The following is a 26590-nucleotide window of genomic DNA, read 5'->3' on the forward strand; positions in this document are numbered from 1 at the left end:
GTTACCCGAATATTTCCGATTTGCGCCGATTTCCCCTGAATTGCACCGGGATTTTGCCGCACGCGATCGGATTTTGGCGCTGGCATGCACGCAACGGAAATGGGGGGCGTGGCCGAACGAAAACCAGACGGATTCGGAAAAACCGCCGCATTTAAAAAAAAAAATCTGTCGCGGAGCTTGCACTTACCTTCACTCAGCCCGGCTCGGTGAACTCCAGCACGTTCCAGGGAAATTCAGCGCAGCAGCGCCACCTGTTGGACGGCGGAGGAACTACCTTAATAAGTAAACAGAATAATAAGTGCGCAGAATAAGTAAACCGTGATATTGGATGTATACATTACTGCCTGACGTGTAGCCGAGCCGGGATATGGAGGAACACGTGGAAGGAGACAGGACTGAGGACAATACAGGAAGAAGTTTTGGTAACTTTCTGCTCCTCCGGCTCGGTGCGGGTGTCAGACCCACAAATTCAGCGCAGCAGCGCCACCTGTTGGACGGCGGAGGAACTACCTTAATAAAGGCCGGACCCGAATCCAGAGCAGAGAACGCGCCGCTGGATCACGAATGGGACGGGTAAGTAAATCTGCCCCAATGTCCAATGTATGCAGTAGCCCTGACACACTGGGGGTCATTTACTAAGGGTCCGATACGCGCATTTTTGTCAGGTTTCCCGTATTTTTCCGATTTGGGACGTTTTTCGGGTTTTTGGTGCACGCGATCGGTTTGTGGCGCATCGGTGCCGGCATGAATGCGACGGACATTGGGGACGTGTCCGTTGGAAAACCCAACGGATTCAGCAAAACCGCGGAATTTAAACGCACTTACCTGCACCAGTAATAGGATCGTGAACTCCGACGGACTTCAGCGCAGCAGCGACACCTGGTGGACATCGGGTGCACTACCTTAGTGAATCGCCGGAAGACCCAAATTCTCCTCTGAGAAGGCGCCGCTGGATCGCGACAGGACCGGGTAAGTAAATCTGCCCCACTGCCTAAAGACTCCACCTGCTGTAAGTGCACCCACTAATGGGCTTCCCTCCGATGATCCCAGAACATTGGGATATTTTTCTCTAGTCCCAAACAATCCTGAGAAATCAGTGATGTTATTCAGAATCTCATATGCTTATTTGGCTATCTACTGTCAGGTGGGCAGTCCTAGGATGGAGAAGACAACATGTGCAACGCCCCTGACAATACATAAGCAGGCTGGTAGTTGCGAATAGCGCCCTCTCCAGGTCAGGAGCTGTTAGGGGGAGTCAGAAACCCTCTATGAAGGTTCTAGAGCCCGGACATTATGTACTTGCAGCTGTAACCTCTGCCTGGACAGGCAATAGTTAAATGGGTGTAAGATGTTATCCAGTTATATGGCTGTATTGTTAGCTGGAGTGTGATTGGAGAGGAGCTACCACCTGACCAGGGGAAATATAAAACCCCTATGCAGAAGAATGAATCACTGTGCAGGACGACCTCAGTGCTGTCACAGAACCCAATCCCAGGAACTGAGTCAGGAGACTCTAATCCAGAGCTGCAGCTTCCACAGTTTGGACACAGCTCCATCTCCATTATCGCAGCCTGCATCTACTATGTACTGAGGCTGATGTACTGGTGGAGGAGGAGTCTGGAGGAGGAGGTGAAGGTCCATCTCTGTGTACAATTTGGAGTACGATTTGGATTGCCTTTGGCCCCCTAGAAGGCTTGGGCCCCGGGCTACTGCCCAAACCACCTATATTATAATCCACTACAGATTCTACAGTGTTAAACAGATACCAGGTCCCCTCCCCCATACATACATTATACTGCGCCTAAATATTTGTATTTCCACCGTGTATGGCACGAGGCTTATTACACCCTCACAGATAATCCGTTTCAATGTCATGAGATGATTTGCTGTTCATTAGCGACTCCCTGCCGGGCCGGACGGCGGAGGGATCATCGTGCAGGAGACATTCAGTGCGCAGAATAAGTAAACCGTGATATTGGATGTATACATTACTGCCTGACGTGTAGCCGAGCCGGGATATGGAGGAACACGTGGAAGGAGACAGGACTGAGGGCAATACAGGAAGAAGTTTTGGGAACTTTCTGCTCCTCCGGCTCGGTGCGGGTGTCAGACCCACAAATCTGATATTCAGTGTCCGACTGACCCAACAAGTCACCAGAGGATCCTCCAGCGGATCCAGACACAAACCCAATATTGGATCCCAGAGAAACAGAAAAAATAAACAATTCAGCGATATTAAAAATGGCCACTCAGCTTTCCTAGTGTCCAGAATGGCAAAACCTACTACTGATAAGAGAGCAAAAAGCCAGGAAAAGCTGTAACCTATCACATAAGGATGAAACAGCTCTCACCCAACTTTTCCAAAGCAAATAAAGTTAACAAAGAGTTACTGTACATGAAGTCTTAAAGGGAACCCGTCAGCAGGTGACCCTACAGACAGCAGTCAGTTTTAGGTTATTGTCCCTGGAGAGATGTGTAATCAGACCTCACACTGCTGTGCTCTGTGCTCTCTGCAGCCAGTGTTATGTATTGTCCCTGGAGAGATGTGTAATCAGACCTCACACTGCTGTGCTCTGTGCTCTCTGCAGCCAGAGTTATGTATTGTCCCTGGAGAGATGTGTAATCAGACCTCACACTGCTGTGCTCTGTGCTCTCTGCAGCCAGTGTCATGTATTGTCCCTGGAGAGATGTGTAATCAGACCTTACACTGCTATGCTCTGTGCTCTCTGCAGCCAGTGTTATGTATTGTCCCTGGAGAGATGTGTAATCAGACCTCACACTGCTGTGATGTGTGCTCTCTGCAGCCAGTGTCATGTATTGTCCCTGGAGAGATGTGTAATCATACCTCACACTGCTGTGCTCTGTGCTCTCTGCAGCCAGTGTTATGTATTGTCCCTGGAGAGATGTGTAATCAGACCTCACACTGCTGTGCTCTGTGCTCTCTGCAGCCACTGCTATGTATTGTCCCTGGAGAGATGTGTAATCAGACCTTCATGTATGTTGTTAGTAGCAGCAGGACTGTGATATATATTTATATTGTAGGATTTTAGTTTCTTTAAGTGCACTGGGGGGGGGGGGGGTGTCCTCACACTGCTGTGCTCTGTGCTCTCTACAGCCAGGGGTAATTATGATAACAAATCTCTACAATAATAATAACCAACACTGTCTGCAGTCTGCCTGGTCCTGCTGATGGGTTCCCTTTAACAACTTGGCTCAAGAAGATGACACAGGCTCATCTTTGGGGGGAGTGTCTGGGAAAAGGACTCTGGGGATTATAGCGCCTCCTGTTGGTGGTAGCACTAATATACAGTTGCAGGCAGAATATACCAATATTTTTACAAAACACAATTAAAATTCCGATAATAAACTTTTTTCCATTACCTTATATAAGAATTCCACAGGTCTCTGAATGTCTGCGGGAAGTTTCATCACCTGCAAAGATAAAGAAAATCTGTCATTTTTTTGTTTAGATTCACTATTTCACATATTTAAAGAGGAACAACAAAAATCCCCATATCTGTCATTTGCAGATTTGTTCACTAAGTTTTTGTTGAGGCTGAAAGAAAACTCTAGATACAATCAGTCTCCTTCCCCCTCTGGCAGCTGACAAAATGGCCTTTCTAAACGACCGTGCAGAAGAAATTTTCTCAGTTAAACTTCCATATACTGCTCCTGTCCTGACAAGCAGGGCAAGAAGCTTTTTCTATTGGCTGACCTGCGGTGAAGTAAAGATTCCTGGGCAAAGACCTTGGGGAAGGTGGAGTGACTGAGCAGGTGTCTTCCAGTAGTGAGCTCAGCAGGGGATGTGCACAGTTCTGTATATGTGAACAACAAGAGGCACCATACTATAGCAGGATATGAGCTCCAGGGGGCGCCATACTATGTAAGGAGATGACCACCAGGGGGCGCCATACTATGTAAGGAGATGACCACCAGGGGGCGTCATACTATGTAAGAAGATGATCACCAGGGGGCGCCATACTATGTAAGGAGATGATCACCAGGGGGCACCATACTATGTAAGGAGATGATCACCAGGGGGCTCTATACTATGTAAGGAGATGATCACCAGGGGGCGCCATACTATGTAAGGAGATGACCACCAGGGGGCTCTATACTATGTAAGAAGATGATCACCAGGGGGCGCCATACTATGTAAGGAGATGATCACCAGGGGGCGCCATACTATGTAAGGAGATGATCACCAGGGGGCGCCATACTATGTAAGGAGATGATCACCAGGGGGCGCCATACTATGTAAGGAGATGACCACCAGGGGGCGTCATACTGTGTAAGAAGATAACCACCAGGGGGCGCCATACTATGTAAGTAGATGACCAGCAGGGGGCGCCATACTATGTAAGTAGATGACCAGCAGGGGGCGCCATACTATAGCAGGATATGAACACCAGGCGGCACAATACTATGTAAGGAGATGATCACCAGGGGGCGCCATACTATGTAAGGAGATGACCACCAGGGGGCAACATACTATGTAAGGAGATGATCACCAGGGGGCGCCATACTATGTAAGGAGATGATCACCAGGGGGCGTCATACTATGTAAGTATATGACCACCAGGGGGCTCTATACTATGTAAGAAGATGACCACCAGGGGGCTCTATACTATGTAAGGAGATGATCACCAGGGGGCGCCATACTATGTAAGGAGATGACCACCAGGGGGCGTCATACTATGTAAGAAGATAACCACCAGGGGGCGCCATACTATGTAAGTAGATGACCAGCAGGGGGCGCCATACTATAGCAGGATATGAACACCAGGCGGCACAATACTATGTAAGGAGATGATCACCAGGGGGCGCCATACTATGTAAGGAGAGGATCACCATGGGGAAACCATCCATGGTATGATCCCCCCTGGTGGTCATCTCCTTACATAGCATGCTATGTAAGTAGATGACCACCAGGGAGCTCCATACCATGTAAGGAGACAATCACCAGGGGGCGCCATACTATGTAAGGAGATGACCAGCAGGGAGCGCCATGTTATAAATGAGATGACCAGCAGGGGGCACCACACTATGTAAGGAGATGACCAGCAGGGGAGATGAAGGAGATGTTAGAAGTCTTCACCAGATAATTATATAATAGAAAATGGTAAATAAGGATACAATGAATAGTCTTTAATGTATGAACTTTCCCTTTAAAACAAGTCATTACAGGTAGAAGTAAGTGATAATCCTCCATCCGCAGCACAGACCGCAATCAGGGACACACATCAGTCTATAGCCCAGGCTCACAGAGGATTGTCTATACAGTTGTAGCAAACCCTCAGCTGTGAATAGAACTAAGTCTGAACAGAAATGTGTCCAATCACTGACCACATACAAAATGCCTATAGAAGACTCCCGACAGGTGAAGGGTTAATCCCCTGCCCCTCTGCACTGGTCATGGAGGTACAAGGTTAAAGGGCCATACATTGCACCTACTGATGGTTTCCTCTGCGATAAACCTTCTGTATCATCTCATTACACCAGGACTGATACACTGGAGCGGCAGATTCTGGATCACTGATAGATCCTGAATGTTCCGCTGATACATTGTAGCAGATTGTTTCTTCCTATAGATCTTGTAAGTTGTCCCTGAGGTGGATTTTGGATGGTTTCTGGATCACATTATGGATGTCTCAGACACATCTGCTGTAAGGACAGAGACCTCCGGTAATTATATCATGTGCATTGAGTTTGCCAAGTGAATGTGGCTGCTACACTGTAACAAAAAGGGAATGTATAATAAATCACATGTACAGTACAGATCAGCCCTAGAGGCAGCCAAGAGCGACAGCACCGGGAGCCAGAACTGCACAGCAAATCCCATCACAGCGTGACCCAGATCCCTGGCCTCCAGCTGCTGCAACTACAAGTGTCAGGGCATGATGGGAGTTGTAGTGTATCATCCATAACATGTGATATTATTACACTGCAGACATTCCGGCCCCTCCTGACCCTGTACCATGTATCACCCATAACATGTGATATTATTACACTGCAGACATTCCGGCCCCTCCTGACCCTGTACCATGTATCACCCATAACATGTGATATTATTACACTGCAGACATCCCGGCCCCTCCTGACCCTGTACCATGTATCACCCATAACATGTGATATTATTACACTGCAGACATCCCGGCCAGTCCTGACCCTGTACCATGTATCATCCATAACATGTGATATTATTACACTGCAGACATTCCGGCCCCTCCTGACCCTGTACCATGTATCATCCATAACATGTGATATTATTACACTGCAGACATCCCCTCCTGACCCTGTACCATGTATCATCCATAACATGTGATATTATTACACTGCAGACATTCCGGCCCCTCCTGACCCTGTACCATGTATCATCCATAACATGTGATATTATTACACTGCAGACATCCTGGCCCCTCCTGACCCTGTACCATGTATCATCCATAACATGTGATATTATTACACTACAGACATCCCAGCCCCTCCTGACCCTGTACCGTGTATCATCCATAACATGTGATATTATTACACTGCAGACATCCCGGCCCCTCCTGACCCTGTACCATGTATCATCCATAACATGTGATATTATTACACTGCAGACATCCCGGCCAGTCCTGACCCTGTACCATGTATCATCCATAACATGTGATATTATTACACTGCAGACATTCCGGCCCCTCCTGACCCTGTACCATGTATCACCCATAACATGTGATATTATTACACTGCAGACATCCCGGCCCCTCCTGACCCTGTACCATGTATCACCCATAACATGTGATATTATTACACTGCAGACATCCCGGCCAGTCCTGACCCTGTACCATGTATCATCCATAACATGTGATATTATTACACTGCAGACATTCCGGCCCCTCCTGACCCTGTACCATGTATCATCCATAACATGTGATATTATTACACTGCAGACATCCCCTCCTGACCCTGTACCATGTATCATCCATAACATGTGATATTATTACACTGCAGACATTCCGGCCCCTCCTGACCCTGTACCATGTATCATCCATAACATGTGATATTATTACACTGCAGACATCCTGGCCCCTCCTGACCCTGTACCATGTATCATCCATAACATGTGATATTATTACACTACAGACATCCCAGCCCCTCCTGACCCTGTACCGTGTATCATCCATAACATGTGATATTATTACACTGCAGACATCCCGGCCCCTCCTGACCCTGTACCATGTATCATCCATAACATGTGATATTATTACACTGCAGACATCCCGGCCCCTCCTGACCCTGTACCATGTACCATCCATAAGATGTGATATTATTACACTGCAGACATCCCGGCCCCTCCTGACCCTGTACCATGTATCATCCATAACATGTGATATTATTACACTGCAGACATCCCGGCCCCTCCTGACCCTGTACCATGTATCATCCATAACATGTGATATTATTACACTGCAGACATCCCGGCCCCTCCTGACCCTGTACCATGTACCATCCATAAGATGTGATATTATTACACTGCAGACATCCCGGCCCCTCCTGACCCTGTACCATGTATCATCCATAACATGTGATATTATTACACTGCAGACATCCCGGCCCCTCCTGACCCTGTACCATGTATCATCCATAACATGTGATATTATTACACTGCAGACATCCCGGCCCCTCCTGACTCTGTACCATGTATCATCCATAACATGTGATATTATTACACTGCAGACATCCCGGCCCCTCCTAACCCTGTACCATGTATCATCCATAACATGTGATATTATTACACTGCAGACATCCCGGCCCCTCCTGACCCTGTACCATGAATGATCCATAACATGTGATATTATTACACTGCAGACATCCCAGCCCCTCCTGACCCTGTACCATGTATCATCCATAACATGTGATATTATTACACTGCAGAAATCGCGGCCCCTCCTGACCCTGTACCATGTATCATCCATAACATGTGATATTATTACACTGCAGACATCCCGACCCCTCCTGACCCTGAGCCAGGTATCATCCACAACATGTGATATTATTACACTGCAGACATCCCAGCCCCTCCTGACCCTGTACCATGTATCATCCATTACATATGATATTATTACACTGCAGACATCCCAGCCCCTCCTGACCCTGTACCATGTATCATCCATAACATGTGATATTATTACACTGCAGACATCCCAGCCCCTCCTGACCCTGTACCATGTATCATCCATAACATGTGATATTATTACACTGCAGACATCCCAGCCCCCCTGACCCTGTACCCTGTATCATCCATAACATGTGATATTATTACACTGCAGACATCCCAGCCCCCCTGACCCTGTACCATGTATCATCCATAACATGTGATATTATTACACTGCAGACATCCCGGCCACTCCTGACCCTGTACCATGTATCATCCATAACATGTGATATTATTACACTGCAGACATCCCGGCCCCTCCTGACCCTGTACCATGTATCATCCATAACATGTGATATTATTACACTGCAGACATCCCAGCCCCCCCTGACCCTGTACCATGTATCATCCATAACATGTGATATTATTACACTGCAGACATCCCGGCCCCTCCTGACCCTGTACCATGTATCATCCATAACATGTGATATTATTACACTGCAGACAGCCCGGCCCCTCCTGACCCTGTACCATGTATCATCCATAACATGTGATATTATTACACTGCAGACATCCCGGCCCCTCCTGACCCTGTACCATGTATCATCCATAACATGTGATATTATTACACTGCAGACATCCCGGCCCCTCCTGGCCCTGTACCATGTATCATCCATAACATGTGATATTATTACACTGCAGACATTCTGTCCCCTCCTGACCCTGTACCATGTATCATCCATAACATGTGATATTATTACACTGCAGACATCCCGGCCCCTCCTGACCCTGTACCATGTATCCTCCATAACATGTGATATTATTACACTGCAGAAATCGTGGCCCGTATCTGCAGCCTCCTTATAGCGGTATTAATCACTATGAGGCTTGTTGATGAAGTAGGGACACAATGTTGTTATTTATGTCCTGTACTTTTTATGCAAACCTTTTAATTAGAAGTAATGACTTTGGGGAGAGAACATTGTGTCCCGTCTCTGCGAGGAGGAGGTTATGCAGGAGATGATCCGTCCTCTCCATCCCCTGTGATCGCTCCCTGCACCTTGTGTCACTCTACATCTCCATCCCCCTCCCTGCGCTGCGAGCGAGGAGATCCCCTCTAATACAATGTGACACGGCAGAAAGAAGCAGACATCATGTGTCACCGCAATGAGAGAGAAAGACCCACAGATAACAGCAGATATCTATAGAGATTATTCTCTATATGTGGGTTATGATAGATGAGAGCGTGGAAACCTCATGATGGAATCCACTATGTGAACAAAGAATATCCTTTCATCTTTTTATCTACTATTTATCTATCTATCTATCTATCTATCTATCTATCTATCTCATATCTATCTATCTATCTCATATCTATCTATCTATCTATCTCCTATCTATCTCATATCTATCTATCTATCTATCTATCTATCTCCTATCTATCTATCTATCTATCTATCTATCTATCTCCTATCTATCTCCTATCTATCTATCTATCTATCTATCTCATATCTCCTATCTATCTATCTCCTATCTATCTATCTCCTATCTATCTATCTCCTATCTATCTATCTATCTATCTATCTATCTACCTATCTATCTATCTCCTATCTATCTATCTATCTCCTATCTATCTATCTATCTATCTCCTATCTATCTATCATCTATGTATATTGTATCGATTTATCATCATTATTTATCTCGTATCTATCCATGTATTAAATTATGTATTTTTTATCTCTCTAATTATGGTATATATCCATCATCTATCTATCTATCTATCTATCTCATATCTATCTATCTATCTATCTATCTATCTCATATCTATCTCATATCTATCTATCTCCTATCTATCTATCTATCTCCTATCTATCTATCTATCTCCTATCTATCTCCTATCTATCTATCTATCTATCTATCTATCTATCTATCTATCTCCTATCTATCTATCTATCTCCTATCTATCTATCTATCTCCTATCTATCTATCTATCTCCTATCTATCTATCATCTATGTATATTGTATCGATTTATCATCATTATTTATCTCGTATCTATCCATGTATTAAATTATGTATTTTTTATCTCTCTAATTATGGTATATATCCATCATCTATCTATCTATCTATCTATCTCATATCTATCTATCTATCTATCTATCTATCTATCTATCTATCTATCTCCTATCTATCTATCTACCTCATATCTATCTCCTATCTATCTATCTATCTATCTATCTATCTATCTACCTCATATCTATCTATCTATCTACCTCATATCTATCTATCTCTCTACCTCATATCTATCTATCTCTCTATCTATCTCTCTATCTATCTATCTCCTATCTATCTCTCTATCTATCTATCTCCTATCTATCTATCTATCTATCTATCTATCTATCTCCTATCTATCTATCTATCTATCTATCTATCTATCTATCTATCTATCTATCTATCTCTCTATCTATCTATCTATCTATCTATCTATCTAGAAAAAGGAAAGTTTAGAGCAGCACAGCAACTCCGGTGGGTGCAAGTCCGTAAGTCCCCAGGCAGGGGGACTGCAGTATAAAGTTTAGGAAGAGGCAGCACTCCAAAAGGTAGTTTCAAAAAAGTGGGGTGTCTTTATTCCATGAGCGACGCTCATGGAATAAAGACACCCCACTTTTTTGAAACTACCTTTTGGAGTGCTGCCTCTTCCTAAACTTTATCTATCTATCTATCTATCTCCTATCTATCTATCTATCTCATATCTATCTATCCATCTATCTATCTATCTCATATCTACCTATCTATCTCATATCTATCTATCTCCTATCTATTATCTATGTACATCATATTTAGCTCATATCTATCCGTGTATTAAATTATCTATTTATCTATCTATCAATATATCTTATATCTATCCATTTATTAAATGATCTATAATCTTTGTGTCATCTATCTTATTTCTATCTCTTATCTATCTGTCACTTTTATTTATAAAACTATCTATCTTGTATATGTGTATTCAAAATGAACAAGCCTCGTAAAAGTTAAAAGTTACTTTGGCGTTTCATAGATTTGTAGTATTTCACGCAGGATCCATAGACACTGGATTATCATGGACACTACATTTAGAGAAGTGGATCCCCCTCTTAGTTATACAATGTAACAAACAACACAATACAAAGAGACAAAGTATCAGAAGTTAACAGCAAAGTGCACAATGTGACAGTGAAAGGGCTCAGTACACAAGGAAAGGGAAGTAGCGGATATTTTTAGCCTGTGATGTTCCTCTCCTAATGGATTAGACATCGGCTCCTGATGGATCCAGGGATTCGCACCTTCGTATTATGTCAGCTCCTATTCACAGTAACATCTCACCCCCCCCCAGGGCCACAAGTGACATCCACGACTGGGAACCATCATGTGTTATAACAGCCCAGTTCACACCAAATGTAACAAGTACAGGATCCAGGACCTTGTATATGGCGCCCCCTGCCCCCAGTATACCCAGAGGTACAGACCCTAACTGTAAAACTGTGATGAGTGACACTTTGGATGTGACACCTGTGGAAAGCTGGGTGATAGTAGGACACAAGTCACATCTAACAGAAATATAAAATATATATATATATATATATAGGGCAAAGAAGTGTCCAGCAATGTCCATGCGCAGTACCACACTCCTGCCTGTAGGGGGAGACACAGAAGTTCTTATCACACTGATGGTTCTGACTTCTGGGACACCCCTTTGTATTTGGACTCAGCTTCTAGAATCATTCTAGAATTTCAGTATCGAAGCTGTGTATATACATGTGAATAATCACAATGGGGGAGATACAGGAGGACTGTCTAGAAAAGAGACAGTGCAGAGTTATCCTAGACTGTCTAATACTGCGCCAGAGACATCAGACTGTCTGATACTGATGACGTATCTGTCCCATTATGCGCCTCCCATTACTTGGCTTGTTTTATGGCAAATTTTTGGAGTACGGCAGCTTAGGTCACACCCACTTCCAGTGAAGCCCCACCCCTTTACTGAAAAACCATCCAGTTTTTCGTACACTTTGCAAAACTGTCTAAAAAGTTACTAACACACAGGGGGAGATTTATCTTCCTTATTCGTGGTGCAGAAGCCGAAACAGCGCTCACTGGGGGTCATTTATCTTTTCCTTACGTTGCTGTTTTTGCGACTTTTTGCTGCATAATGGCTGTATTGCGCCTATTTAGCTTTTTTTTTTGGAATGTTACGGCTCAATTTGCCGCACGTTGTTGCGCCCTACTTGTCATGACATTGCGCCTCTTTACAGATGTTGGTGTCCGATTTATTATACTATTGCGCCTCTATGGGCGCACATAATTGCGCAATAACACGCCAGTCCTGACCTTACTTAGGAAAGGCAATAGTAGGATTTGCTTAACAAATTGCTCTTTTTAAAAAATTTTCACTCAATAAGGCGCAAAAAAACCTGCATTTGACAAAGAGCCAAAATGACAATAAGGAAAAAAATAGACTCACAAAAGGTGCAAAAAGAGGGCAGAGAAGGGGGGGATAAGATAAATGACCCCCACTGTGTTTATCTTATAATTCCAGATGTTTAGTCGTATGTTCCTTGTATTGACAATCTGCAGCTTTTTAAAGAGCCGCAAAAGGAAGGAGAAGCCGAAAAATCAACGTTGTAACTTTTTTGCGCAAAAAATGTTGCACCCCCCACACCAGGCAGCGATGTTATACTAAGACTATCTGCACACATCGCACACGGGCAACCGGGAAAATCCACAGGAAAATCCGTATCCAGTATACTTGGCTTTTATGTGCATTTTTCATGTGGATTTGTGTATTTAGTGTTTTTTATGTGTTTTTTTCCAGTTTTTCCCCCCATCCCTTTAGTCGGGGGAATTTTGCTGGAAAATTGCACCTTGATGGAGATTTGATTGAGATTTATTCTCTCTTAGATTTCAAAGTAAAAAGCATGAAAAAATTTTTGAAAAAGTACACAAAAAAGTACAATAATTATTATTTCGCTTTCCGCACTGAGCAACATTTTCTGTGCATAAAAAAAAAACGCATTGGGGCTCATTTACTAACCCCGTTCCTGGAGTTCACCAAAAGTGCCTTGTCCAGCTTCAATGCACCGTGCTGCAAATCACAAAGATTGTGGGGCACATTTCCTTACCTGACCCATCGCGATCCCCGAGCTGTGTTGTCCGACGAGGATTCGGAGCTGCCGCGATTCCCTAAGATTGTGCATCCAATTTCCTGCATTTGTTGCTTCCCCGCTCAGGTCCGACAGGGTTCACCTTCTTCCTCCCGGTGCATGTGAGTTATGATCTTGCGACACAATTTGGTTTTTAAATTCCGAATCTGTCGGGTTGTCCGACGTCCAAACCCCTCGTTTTGTGTTGCATGCAAGCTGGTGCAAAAACCCGGGGCAATTCAGAGCAAATCGGAAATATTCGGGAAACCCAACGGAAATGCCTCTGATGGACCCTTAGTAAATGTGCCCCTGTGTGTCCGATATCCTGCAGGTGTCGCTGCCCCGCTCAGGTCCACCCCTGATGAGCGTCCCCCCCCCCTCCATACGCTGTGCATCAGCCCTTACTTATTCATCAAATTAAAATCCTTCCCGAATGTTTTCCAGGGGAATGTAAAAATCTCTGACAAAACTCAGAAAGTCAATGAACATTATTTACATAATTAAAGATTCATTGATTTTTCTTCTCTTTACGTTGTAACCATGTGTGAAGACGCCTCCGCCGACCCCTGAAATCACATCAAATATTAATAGCGAAACACGTCTCTAGGGGTGCGGGACATGATCCTCATCACTTCAGGAATCTATTCAAGACTAATAAAGCAGAAAATATGGGAAAATACGGAGACAGTTTTATTGTATATTTGTGCCGTATTATAGTAGTTATATTCCTGTACATAGGGGGCAGTATTATAGTAGTTATATTCTTGTACATAGGGGGCAGTATTATAGTAGTTATATTCCTGTACATAGGGGGCAGTATTATAGTAGTTATATTCTTGTACATAGGGGGCAGTATTATAGTAGTTATATTCCTGTACATAGGAGCAGTATTATAGTAGTTATATTCTTGTACATAGGGGGCAGTATTATAGTAGTTATATTCCTGTACATAGGGGGCAGTAGTATAGTAGTTATATTCTTGTACATAGGGGGCAGTATTATAGTAGTTATATTCTTGTACATAGGGGGCAGTAGTATAGTAGTTATATTCTTGTACATAGGGGGCAGTATTATAGTAGTTATATTCCTGTACATAGGGGGCAGTATTATAGTAGTTATATTCCTGTACATAGGGGGCAGTATTATAGTAGTTATATTCTTGTACATAGGGGGCAGTATTATAGTAGTTATATTCCTGTACATAGGGGGCAGTATTATAGTAGTTATATTCCTGTACATAGGGGGCAGTATTATAGTAGTTATATTCCTGTACATAGGGAGCAGTATTATAGTAGTTATATTCCTGTACATAGGGGCAGTATTATAGTAGTTATATTCCTGTACATAGGGGGCAGTATTATAGTAGTTATATTCCTGTACATAGGTGGCAGTATTATAGTAGTTATATTCTTGTACATAGGGGGCAGTATTATAGTAGTTATATTCCTGTACATAGGGGGCAGTATTATAGTAGTTATATTCTTGTACATAGGGGGCAGTATTATAGTAGTTATATTCCTGTACATAGGGGGCAGTATTATAGTAGTTATATTCTTGTACATAGGGGGCAGTAGTATAGTAGTTATATTCTTGTACATAGGGGGCAGTATTATAGTAGTTATATTCTTGTACATAGGGGGCAGTATTATAGTAGTTATATTCTTGTACATAGGGTGCAGTATTATAGTAGTTATATTCTTGTACATAGGTGGTAGTATTATAGCAGTTATATTCCTGTACATAGGGGGCAGTATTATAGTAGTTATATTCTTGTACATAGGGGCAGTATTATAGTAGTTATATTCTTGTACATAGGGGGCAGTATTATAGTAGTTATATTCTTGTACATAGGGGGCAGTATTATAGTAGTTATATTCCTGTACATAGGGGGCAGTATTATAGTAGTTATATTCCTGTACATAGGGGGCAGTATTATAGTAGTTATATTCCTGTACATAGGGAGCAGTATTATAGTAGTTATATTCCTGTACATAGGGGCAGTATTATAGTAGTTATATTCCTGTACATAGGGGGCAGTATTATAGTAGTTATATTCCTGTACATAGGTGGCAGTATTATAGTAGTTATATTCTTGTACATAGGGGGCAGTATTATAGTAGTTATATTCCTGTACATAGGGGGCAGTATTATAGTAGTTATATTCTTGTACATAGGGGGCAGTATTATAGTAATTATATTCCTGTACATAGGGGGCAGTATTATAGTAGTTATATTCTTGTACATAGGGGGCAGTAGTATAGTAGTTATATTCTTGTACATAGGGGGCAGTATTATAGTAGTTATATTCTTGTACATAGGGGGCAGTATTATAGTAGTTATATTCCTGTACATAGGGGGCAGTATTATAGTAGTTATATTCTTGTACATAGGGTGCAGTATTATAGTAGTTATATTCTTGTACATAGGTGGTAGTATTATAGCAGTTATATTCTTGTACATAGGTGGTAGTATTATAGCAGTTATATTCCTGTACATAGGGGGCAGTATTATAGTAGTTATATTCTTGTACATAGGGGCAGTATTATAGTAGTTATATTCTTGTACATAGGGGGCAGTATTATAGTAGTTATATTCCTGTACATAGGGGGCAGTATTATAGTAGTTATATTCTTGTACATAGGGGGCAGTATTATAGTAGTTATATTCCTGTACATAGGGGGCAGTATTATAGTAGTTATATTCTTGTACATAGGGGGCAGTAGTATAGTAGTTATATTCTTGTACATAGGGGGCAGTATTATAGTAGTTATATTCCTGTACATAAGGGGCAGTATTATAGTAGTTATATTCTTGTACATAGGGGGCAGTATTATAGTAGTTATATTCCTGTACATAGGGGGCAGTATTATAGTAGTTATATTCTTGTACATAGGGGGCAGTAGTATAGTAGTTATATTCTTGTACATAGGGGGCAGTATTATAGTAGTTATATTCTTGTACATAGGGGGCAGTATTATAGTAGTTATATTCTTGTACATAGGGTGCAGTATTATAGCAGTTATATTCTTGTACATAGGTGGTAGTATTATAGCAGTTATATTCTTGTACATAGGTGGTAGTATTATAGCAGTTATATTCCTGTACATAGGGGGCAGTATTATAGTAGTTATATTCTTGTACATAGGGGCAGTATTATAGTAGTTATATTCTTGTACATAGGGGGCAGTATTATAGTAGTTATATTCTTGTACATAGGGGGCAGTATTATAGTAGTTATATCCTTGTACATAGGGGCAGTATTATAGTAGTTATATTCCTGTACATAGGGGGCAGTATTATAGTAGTTATATTCTTGTACATAGGGGGCAGTATTATAGTAGTTATATTCCTGTACATAGGGGGCAGTATTATAGTAGTTATATTCCTGTACATACGGAGCAGTATTATAGTAGTTATATTCCTGTACATAGGGGGCAGTATTATAGTAGTTATATTCCTGTACATAGGGGGCAGTATTATAGTAGTTATATTCCTGTACATAGGGAGCAGTATTATAGTAGTTATATTCCTGTACATAGGGGGCAGTATTATAGTAGTTATATACCTGTACATAGGGGGCAGTATTATAGTAGTTATATTCCTGTACATAGGTGGCAGTATTATAGTAGTTATATTCTTGTACATAGGGGGCAGTATTATAGTAGTTATATTCCTGTACATAGGGGGCAGTATTATAGTAGTTATATTCTTGTACATAGGGGGCAGTATTATAGTAGTTATATTCCTGTACATAGGGGGCAGTAGTATAGTAGTTATATTCTTGTACATAGGGGGCAGTAGTATAGTAGTTATATTCTTGTACATAGGGGGCAGTATTATAGTAGTTATATTCTTGTACATAGGGGGCAGTATTATAGTAGTTATATTCTTGTACATAGGGTGCAGTATTATAGTAGTTATATTCTTGTACATAGGTGGTAGTATTATAGCAGTTATATTCCTGTACATAGGGGGCAGTATTATAGTAGTTATATTCTTGTACATAGGGGCAGTATTATAGTAGTTATATTCTTGTACATAGGGGGCAGTATTATAGTAGTTATATTCTTGTACATAGGGGGCAGTATTATAGTAGTTATATTCCTGTACATAGGGGGCAGTATTATAGTAGTTATATTCCTGTACATAGGGAGCAGTATTATAGTTGTTATATTCCTGTACATAGGGGGCAGTATTATAGTAGTTATATTCCTGTACATAGGGGGCAGTATTATAATAGTTATATTCTTGTACATAGGGGGCAGTATTATAGTAGTTATATTCTTGTACATAGGGGGCAGTAGTATAGTAGTTATATTCTTGTACATAGGGGGCAGTATTATAGTAGTTATATTCTTGTACATAGGGGGCAGTATTATAGTAGTTATATTCTTGTACATAGGGTGCAGTATTATAGTAGTTATATTCTTGTACATAGGTGGTAGTATTATAGCAGTTATATTCCTGTACATAGGGGGCAGTATTATAGTAGTTATATTCTTGTACATAGGGGGCAGTATTATAGTAGTTATATTCTTGTACATAGGGGGCAGTATTATAGTAGTTATATTCTTGTACATAGGGGGCAGTATTATAGTAGTTATATTCTTGTACATAGGGGGCAGTAGTATAGTAGTTATATTCTTGTACATAGGGGGCAGTATTATAGTAGTTATATTCCTGTACATAGGGGGCAGTATTATAGTAGTTATATTCTTGTACATAGGGGGCAGTATTATAGTAGTTATATTCTTGTACATAGGGGGCAGTATTATAGTAGTTATATTCTTGTACATAGGGGGCAGTATTATGGTAGATATATTCAGGTTTATTACATATTGAAGACTCTTTATCTCTCAGATCTGTATCTGGCGCGCTGCGCTCTTGTATACACTGGTACTTGATACTGGAGATTGTTCACTTGATGATACATTTCTTTATTCTGTGCTCCATTAAACGGGTTCTTTGCACTTCTGCTCCTTGTTGCACTTTATTACTTTTCCATCCATTTATAACAATGTCTCGCAGTTTCCGTTTTTCTTCGGATTATTTTCCTCGCTCTTAGTTCTTGTGTTTTCCTCCTCTGATAATATTATTAAGTGTTTACACAGTGTCACTAATTCCAGAGCAGAGAAGAGAAGAAACCCTGAAGGATCCTTCTGATTAGATATTTATGCCGACTTAACACTCCTCTCCATTTTTTTCATTATTTTGTATAGAGTCACTTAAGCCGCGAGCGTCCCTTGATCTTTAGATTCGCATTGTTAAAGGATTATGTTTAGATACAGAAATCTCTGATCTTATGTAATATTACCTGAGCGCTAAAGGCTTCTTCTGCTTAAAGGCAGAACACATGGTAGATTATTACTGGCTGCTGCCGGTTGTTCTTTTATATCAAGATGAGTAATCTGCATTGTGAGTGCAGCTCTGGAGTATAATACAGGATGTAACTCAGGATCAGTACAGGATAAGTAATGTCATGTATGTACACAGTGACTGCACTAGCAGCAGAATAGTGAGTGCAGCTCTGGAGTATAATACAGGATGTATCTCAGGATCAGTACAGGATACGTAATGTCATGTATGTACACAGTGACTGCACCAGCAGCAGAATAGTGAGTGCAGCTCTGGAGTATAATACAGGATGTAACTCAGGATCAGTACAGGATAAGTAATGTCATGTATGTACCCAGTGACTGCACCAGCAGCACAACTGTGAGTGCAGCTCTGGAGTATAATACAGGATGTAACTCAGGATCAGTACAGGATAAGTAATGTCATGTATGTACCCAGTGACTGCACCAGCAGCAGAATAGTGAGTACAGCTCTGGGATATAATACAGGATGTAACTCAGGATCAGTACAGGATAAGTAATGTCATGTATGTACACAGTGACTGCACCAGCAGCAGAATAGTGAGTGCAGCTCTGGTGTATAATACAGGATGTAACTCAGGATCAGAACAGGATAAGCAATGTCATGTATGTACACAGTGACTGCACCAGCAGCAGAATAGTGAGTGCAGCTCTGGAGTATAATACAGGATGTAACTCAGGATCAGTACAGGATAAGTAATGTCATGTATGTACACAGTGACTGCACCAGCAGCACAATAGTGAGTGCAGCTCTGGAGTATAATACAGGATGTAACTCAGGATCAGTACAGGATAAGTAATGTCATGTATGTACACAGTGACTGCACCAGCAGCATAATAGTGAGTGCAGCTCTGGGGTATAATACAGGATGTAACTCAGGATCAGTACAGGATAAGTAATGTCATGTATGTACACAGTGACTGAACCAGCAGCATAATAGTGAGTGCAGCTCTGGAGTATAATACAGGATGTAACTCAGGATCAGTACAGGATAAGTAATGTCATGTATGTACACAGTGACTGCACCAGCAGCAGAATAGTGAGTGCAGCTCTGGAGTATAATACAGGATGTAACTCAGGATCAGTACAGGATAAGTAATGTCATGTATGTACCCAGTGACTGCACCAGCAGCACAACTGTGAGTGCAGCTCTGGAGTATAATACAGGATGTAACTCAGGATCAGTACAGGATAAGTAATGTCATGTATGTACCCAGTGACTGCACCAGCAGCAGAATAGTGAGTACAGCTCTGGGATATAATACAGGATGTAACTCAGGATCAGTACAGGATAAGTAATGTCATGTATGTACACAGTGACTGCACCAGCAGCAGAATAGTGAGTGCAGCTCTGGTGTATAATACAGGATGTAACTCAGGATCAGAACAGGATAAGCAATGTCATGTATGTACACAGTGACTGCACCAGCAGCATAATAGTGAGTGCAGCTCTGGAGTATAATACAGGATGTAACTCAGGATCAGTACAGGATAAGTAATGTCATGTATGTACACAGTGACTGCACCAGCAGCACAATAGTGAGTGCAGCTCTGGAGTATAATACAGGATGTAACTCAGGATCAGTACAGGATAAGTAATGTCATGTATGTACACAGTGACTGCACCAGCAGCACAATAGTGAGTGCAGCTCTGGAGTATAATACAGGATGTAACTCAGGATCAGTACAGGATAAGTAATGTCATGTATGTACACAGTGACTGCACCAGCAGCATAATAGTGAGTGCAGCTCTGGGGTATAATACAGGATGTAACTCAGGATCAGTACAGGATAAGTAATGTCATGTATGTACACAGTGACTGAACCAGCAGCATAATAGTGAGTGCAGCTCTGGGGTATAATACAGGATGTAACTCAGGATTAGTACAGGATAAGTAATGTCATGTATGTACACAGTGACTGCACCAGCAGCAGAATAGTGAGTGCAGCTCTGGAGTATAATACAGGATGTAACTCAGGATCAGTACAGGATAAGTAATGTCATGTATGTACACAGTGACTGCACCAGCAGCAGAATAGTGAGTGCAGCTCTGGAGTATAATACAGGACGTAACTCAGGATCAGTACAGGATAAGTAATGTCATGTATGTACACAGTGACTGCACCAGCAGCAGAATAGTGAGTGCAGCTCTGGAGTATAATACAGGATGTAACTCAGGATCAGTACAGGATAAATAATGTCATGTATGTACACAGTGACTGCACCAGCAGCAGAATAGTGAGTGCAGCTCTGGAGTATAATACAGGATGTAACTCAGGATCAGTACAGGATAAGTAATGTCATGTATGTACCCAGTGACTGCACCAGCAGCAGAATAGTGAGTACAGCTCTGGGATATAATACAGGATGTAACTCAGGATCAGTACAGGATAAGTAATGTCATGTATGTACACAGTGACTGCGCCAGCAGCAGAATAGTGAGTGCAGCTCTGGTGTATAATACAGGATGTAACTCAGGATCAGAACAGGATAAGTAATGTCATGTATGTACACAGTGACTGCACCAGCAGCATAATAGTGAGTGCAGCTCTGGAGTATAATACAGGATGTAACTCAGGATCAGTACAGGATAAGTAATGTCATGTATGTACCCAGTGACTGCACCAGCAGCACAACTGTGAGTGCAGCTCTGGAGTATAATACAGGATGTAACTCAGGATCAGTACAGGATAAATAATGTCATGTATGTACACAGTGACTGCACCAGCAGCAGAATAGTGAGTGCAGCTCTGGAGTATAATACAGGATGTAACTCAGGATCAGTACAGGATAAGTAATGTCATGTATGTACACAGTGACTGCACCAGCAGCATAATAGTGAGTGCAGCTCTGGGGTATAATACAGGATGTAACTCAGGATCAGTACAGGATAAGTAATGTCATGTATGTACACAGTGACTGAACCAGCAGCATAATAGTGAGTGCAGCTCTGGAGTATAATACAGGATGTAACTCAGGATCAGTACAGGATAAGTAATGTCATGTATGTACACAGTGACTGCACCAGCAGCAGAATAGTGAGTGCTGACTCATTCTGCTGTGTGCTACTGACGGGTGTGGTTGTTTGTGACTGAGCTCCTGCACCACCTGGTGGAAGACCAATCCACCCAGGCCGGCTCTCTCCTCCCCAGGGAGGGAGTGGGTTTCTGGGATGAGTGAGCCAGGAAAATCCCAGGCTTCTGCCTCCCGGACCAGGCCGGCGGGGGGCAGGAAAAGCCAGATACCGGCCAACATGGAGGGGGTGAGAAGATCTGCCCGAACCCAAGGACGCAGCGATGTGACCTCGGCTGCCACCCCCAAGACCCAGGGAAGCCGCAAGGTCTCCGGAACACAGAAGATCAAGGCAAGTAACATCAGCCTGAGTGCTCCTCCTGGAAAGCTGAGTGACTGTGCGGGAAAGTTGGGTGGTTCAGCTGGAAAGCTGGGTGCTCACGGAGGTGTGCAAAAAGCATGGGGACACCTAAAGGCCCGGGAGTCTGCTACCATCTATGGCTCCCGGATTGCTGAGCACCTCCGTGAGTACGAGGAAGCTGGCAAGGCGATGAATAGGCTCCAGGAGGAGATAAGGGAGACCTTGGCCCTAGCGGGGGTGGCTACACAGAAGAAAAAGTCTGATCATCTTAACACCATTGACAGACTTAAAGCCGAGGTCACCGCTCTGCAGGAAAAACGACGGTTGATCCGGGAGCACAGCGGTCCGTTCAGGGAAAAGTTGGAGAACGACGCCAGATTTAATGACATGCGCCAGGAGCAGCTGAGAAAGCTAAAGGGGCTTCAGATCCAGGCGGATGAAGGCGATGATGAGGAGGATGAGGAAGACCTGCCGTGTCCGTCTGGTGGCCTGCACCAACACCAGCAGGCCTCGCACGACAGGCTGCCTGCAGAGCAAGCGCCATTACCATCAGGCTGCGGCTCTGCCAACCTGGAGGAGGAAAGTGATGACAGCGGCCAGGGGGGGGCGCTAATGGCTCAGATACGTCAGCTTGAGTCCCCAGTTCACCTCCAAAACTTCTCCTTCGGCGATGAGATCCCGGATCACGACCTAAAGAGAAAGAAGAGAGCCAGGAAGACCAAGGCGTCTCAGGAGGTGAATCTGGTGTTTCGTCCCCTCCCTGTTCCCTCCGGGCGGGCAGCAGTGCCAGCCTGTCGTGTAGGCCCCGTTGCCCAGCCCAGCACGAATCCTGCAGTGGACTCGGTGCCAGGGTGCGGGGAGAGTGCAAAGCCACGTTCCATCATAGCGCAGAGCACCAGCCTTGTTTGTAGTAGCAAGGATGGTGCAGGGAAGGCATCGGCCGAAAGGCCGGACAGTGAGGGCGATCCAGCAGGTCCTGGTACTGTGCGCTGCCCCCCAGTGGGAGGGGGGGGTGGCCCTGTGCCAGGGGCAGTGGCGGTGGCTCCTGTGGCCCCTAGCGCTGTGGCTGTTGCTTGCTCCGGTAAGCAGCGGCAGTGTGATGGGGCTGCTGGGGCTTGTAGTGCGGCGCCTCCCAAGCGTCCTGTGCAGCCTGCAGGAAAGGGCGCAGGAAAAGTTTTATTTTGCATTGGATCATCTGACCCAGGAGATGGTAACAAGAGACTGTCCGGACTTCATAAAGAAAAGAGACCTCATGCATCTAGCGAGCAGCGGTGCTCAAACATTAAAACAGCTGGTCAACAAGGGGTTAATGCCAATGAGGCAGAGGGCACAAGTAAGATCGGGGTTGGAGCTGCCTCTTCTCAGGCTGTATCAGCTATGGAGGTGGCTCTACCCCCAGTGTCCAGTGACGCCGAGGCAACCCCAGGTCCTCCTGGCCCAGCTGGTGTGAGTGATGCAAGGAAGCGAGGCAGTATTGTACATAGTGTGGTGAATGTTGGGGTGGTGAATGGTGCTCAGGGGGGTGATCCTGGTGTGCGTGCTGGACCTTCTGCACCCCCAGTGGTGGCCGCTCCCATAAGGAGCTATGCGAGTGTCACCGCTGGGGCAAGTGGGGTTAACTCCTTGTCTCCTGGCTCTGGGAATAGCGTTTTGCAAAGGCGTCTTCTGGAGGCTCTCAGGAGAGGGGAAAAGTCAATCAATGTAGAGGGGAGAGATGTTGATCTGTCCTTCTGGACAGACAGGCATGGCCTGGCAGCCTTCCAAGAGAAAAGGGGGGGAGAGACTGTATGGTCTTTACCCACAAGTGGGCCCGGAGCTGCCCGTAGGAATGTGGTTCGTCTTCGCTGGAGGGGCAGTGACGCATGCCCACCCAGGTCAAGGGTGGTGGAGCTCCTCCTGAAGATGAACTTCAGGGCTAGTGACATCTTTGCCCTGATACATCCTTATGGTACTCCGGAGTTCGATGTCAGCTTTGTTCGGCCGGAGGGCTTAGAGCTCTTCTGGTCGAATTATGAGCTGGCAAAGAACGAGCCCGCATGGCGAGACTTTGCTGTGCAAGCAGTGTCTCGCCAAAACGCAGTCAAGAAAGTGACCGTTTTGACCCGTAACGAGTCACTTTCTTGCATGGACATCATGACGTGGCTAAGTCGTTATGGCGAAGTAGTTCAGGTACCTCAGAAAAACCGCGATGAATTTGGCATTTGGTCTGGAGCCTGGACCTTCATGATGAAGTTGAAGTGTTCAGGCGGCACAGTCGCTCACATTCCTTCTTCAGCCTTTCTTGGGCGGGACAGAATCCTGATTTTCTACCAGGGGCAGCCGAAGGTCTGTCACAGGTGCGGTGACCCCACCCACTTTAGCGCCAGCTGCCAAGTGCAGAAGTGCGCTTTGTGTGGTGGGCTAGGTCATCTCGCTGCATCCTGTAAGGACATTAGGTGTAACCTGTGTGGTGAGCTCGGTCACCCTTTCAGCCGTTGTCCTCGCTCCTTTGCCAATGCGGTTGTGACCCCAGTGGAGGAGAGCCATGAGGTTGCTTCTGCTGGGGAAGGTACCAGCAGAGGTGGAGGAGCTGAGGGGCCTGTGAAGAAAAGTAAGAATAAGTCACCTTCTCAGTTGAGGCGGCTTGAAGCCAGACAAAAAGGGAGAGAACTGGGGAAACCTCAGGTTGCTGGGGTGACCCTTGGTCCTTCCTCAGAGGCTGGTCATGCTACTGAGGCCCTGAGGGATGATGAGTTGGATGAGGAGGTCAGGAGGATGGAGCGCGAGAAAGGTGCCATGTCCTCCACGTCCTCCCATTATGAGAGTATGGATGAGGATAACAGGATTTGGCTAGAAAATAAGCGCAAGCAGAAAAAGAAAAAACGCGGCCTATCTAAGGTACCTAAGGAAGGGAAAACTTCCTCCCCTCTGGTTGAGCTTTCCAACCGGTTCCTCACCCTCGATGAGATCGCCTCCTCGGAAGGAGAGGCTGAGGGTGGGGTTCTGGAGGTGGCGGCGGAGCAGCCTGCAGGGGGCGCCGAGTCTCTATCCTCTGGGGATGCTGGGTCCTCAGAGTGGGAGACTGACTCAGAGTCAGGAGACAAGGACGAAGGAGAGGGTGGTCCGGGTGGGTCCTTGGGGGCCAGTAATAACATGGACACCTCAATTTCGTTAAAAAGAAGTTGCCCCAATTCTGATGGTAAAAGGGAAAAGGCATCATCTTCAGAGGAGAGTCGGGGGAAGGGAAATGGAAAGAAAAAAGCCGTCTAACTCAATCACTCATGATGGCGGCACCCACTCCGTTGACGCTGGCGTCCATTAATGTCGCCAGCATTAAGTCTGATGCGGCTAGATTTGCGGCCTTTGATTTTCTCGGCCGTGTTGAAGCTGACATTTTATTTTTGCAGGAGACCAGGCTGCCAGATTTGGCGGCCGTGTTTAAAGCTAAGAGGGAATGGAGACACGGGCCTTCCTATTGGTCTCTTGCGGCCGAGCCGTATAGCGGAGTGGCGGTCCTTTTTACCGCACCGGTAGAATGCCGACGAGTTATTGAGTTAGAAATGGGGAGGTGCCTGATCCTGGATGTCCTCATGAAGGGACAAGAACTTCGCCTAATTAACATCTATGGTCCCCAGTCCAAGTGGGACAGGAAGTGTCTCTTTATGAGGATCAAGCCCTACCTTTTTACAAGTCGGCAGGTGGTCTTTGGAGGGGACTTCAATGCTGTCACGAGGTCCCAGGATAGGGGAGGTTCCAGAGACAAGCTGACTTATGATAGCGTCGCACTTAATAGCATAGCTAGTGAGGCTCGCCTGGTGGATGTCCACATCCGGCACACCCCAGGCCACGCGGGGTTCACATATTATAGGGGTAGCTGTAGGTCTAGAATAGACAGGTTTTATTTAAAGGAGGAAGCCATCTCTTCAGCAGTGTCCGTTGTTGAGGTGGAATTCTCCGATCACTGTCTAATTTTGTTTTCTCTGAATGTTACAGAGACCCCCCGGATGGGAAGAGGCTACTGGAAGCTCAATTCGTCCCTCCTGGAGGAAGCGGAGATAAGACAATCCTTTGAGGACTTTCTTCAGAGCCAGGTACCATTGCTGGGCCTTTGTAGTAGTAAGTCAGAGTGGTGGGAGATGCTCAAGAAAAGGGTGGCGAGATTCTTCCGCCAGCTCTCGAGCCTCAGGAGCCTGGACAGGTACCGCCTGTATCAGGGCCTGAGGAGGAAACTCGAGCATCTCGTCTCGACTGGAGGTAGTCGTGAGGACATCTCCAGAGTGAAATCCTTGCTGAAGAGGTGTCAGTACGATAGACACGCATCTTTGGTTTTTGAGAGGGATTACGGGAAATACCGCTCGCCCGACCCTTACAGAAACTGCAAGATGTCAGTGAATGGTAAAGTTGTCACGGGACTGGTTGACAGTACGGGATCCCTGAAAAGGTCCAGATCAGGGATTCTGGAGGTCGTCAGATCCTTCTACTCGCACCTCTTGGGCAGGAAGGATCTAGATCGGGATGTGATGTCGGCTTTCCTGGCTGA

General features: G+C 44.4%; 1 protein-coding gene across 11 annotated transcripts in view; it reads right to left on the minus strand.

The window, feature by feature from the left end:
• DAB1 (DAB adaptor protein 1) overlaps positions 1-26590 on the minus strand; it is a 507503-nt gene that overhangs the window by 318108 nt on the left and 162805 nt on the right. For all 11 annotated transcript variants that reach the window (XM_072128817.1, XM_072128815.1, XM_072128821.1 and 8 more), the window contains exon 2: positions 3382-3432. The gene's annotated coding sequence lies outside the window, so the exon portion shown is untranslated. The remainder of the gene's footprint in view (positions 1-3381; positions 3433-26590) is intronic.

Source organism: Engystomops pustulosus, chromosome 10, assembly GCF_040894005.1.
Source record: "Engystomops pustulosus chromosome 10, aEngPut4.maternal, whole genome shotgun sequence".
Lineage (NCBI taxonomy): Eukaryota > Metazoa > Chordata > Amphibia > Anura > Leptodactylidae > Engystomops > Engystomops pustulosus.